This window comes from Pteropus vampyrus, unplaced genomic scaffold, assembly GCF_000151845.1.
Source record: "Pteropus vampyrus isolate Shadow unplaced genomic scaffold, Pvam_2.0 Scaffold406, whole genome shotgun sequence".
NCBI classification, from domain to species: Eukaryota; Metazoa; Chordata; class Mammalia; order Chiroptera; family Pteropodidae; genus Pteropus; species Pteropus vampyrus.
Window position 1 is genome coordinate 122622 of NW_011889187.1, and position 1618 is coordinate 124239.

Genomic DNA, 1618 nt, shown 5'->3' on the forward strand with positions numbered 1-1618 from the left:
TGCCGACGCCATGCTCGCCGACACCGCGTTAGCTAGCGAGTCACAGGGCTGGGCCAGAGCACGCGGGATCCCAAGTCACACGGCAAAGGTGGGGCCCCAGGGCAGGTGAGTGTGGGCCATCACTTCAATCTGTGCACCTGGTCAGAGCCAGGGACAGGCCTGGCCCCGCTGCCTGCCAGGCCGAGGAGTGTCACGGACCAGGAAGAACTAAAGCTCCCTGGCGCCGACCCCGCCGTGCCCGTCAGGGGGGCCATCACCGCCCCATCATGCATCCGCCCACCGCATACGCTGGTTTGGACAGCCCCACTCAGCCACCCCAGCCCTTCGGGCGCTGAGCAGAGGGGCACCCCTGCCCCACGGCCCTCTGTGTGGGTCACACCCAAGCTGGCCCCCGAGAATGGCTGCTTCATCCAGGTCCTGGCGACACCACCCCACTTCTGCCAGCCTTTCTCGGTCTCAGAGACCGACAGGAACGTGCAGAGCCTCTGGGTGGCCCCCACAGGAGTCACCCCGCGACTGGACATGAGTCCGTGGCCTGCGGCGTTCTCGGCCTGAAGGTCAGGGCCAGAGGTCTGAGGAAGGACGAGGCTCCTCTCAACCCCCATCCAGTTCACCGCCCCCCACCAGCCTAGCCCAGGCCTGAGGCAGAGCTGGTTTGGCTCTGGGCCCCTGCCTGCGGGCTCCCTCCTGACAGGCGAGGAACTCGAGGTGTGTGGGGGGGGCTGGTGGGCCCTGTGGTGGGCAAGTGGCTGCAACCCCAGGAGCTGAAGCCAGAGAAGCTTGTGGAACCCAGGAGATCGAGCCAGGCCACAGGGTGAGAGCATCTGTCCACTCCAGCTCACCCCGCGCACTGTCCCCGGCTGCTCCAGATGCCTGCAGGGGGTCCGGCCCGGGGTGCGGCCCAGCTCCAGGGTGCATCGGGTGCATCAGGGAGCATCAGCCTTAGGGGGGACGAGCTGGGGGGGGGCTGGGTAACCCACGAGGGCGGCACTGGCCCCTGGAGACGCCATCTCACGCGGGGGGCGCCCAGGGCCCTGACGTGGGTCAGACGCGGGCGTTTGCTCGTCTGCTTCCTCCGAGGAGAGGCGGCGTGGCCGTGCGGACGGCGCCCCGCCCAGGAGCCCCGATGTGTCACAGCCGCGTGTCCTTTGTCTGTGGTCGTTGGCCCGGGACTGTGGCCGGTTTGTTTTCCGTCCCGTTCCACGATCTTGGCTCGGTGCAGGGAGCGGCCTCCTGTGACTGTTTGCTGTGCTCGCCGCTGCAGAGGCCACCTGAGCACACAGCTGCGGGGCCCGGTCGCGGCCCCCGTCACCCTTTTCCTGTCACAAACCTGACTTTCCACAGCAGCCTCGAGTCTCCTGGCAAGATGAACAAGGTCGGGAAAGGCTGGCGGACACAGGGGCCAAACCCTGCCACGGAGGGTGTGAGTGTGAGGGTGTGAGCTTAAAAGCATGAGTGTGTGTGTGTGAGGCTGTGATGTGTGTGTGGTGTGCGTGTGTGACTGTGTGTGTGACACGTATGTGTGAGGCTGTGATGTGTGTGTGTGACGTGTGTGTGTGAGTGAATGTGTGTGTATGAGGCTGTGATGTGTGCGTGTGAGTGCGTGAGTGTGAGCGTA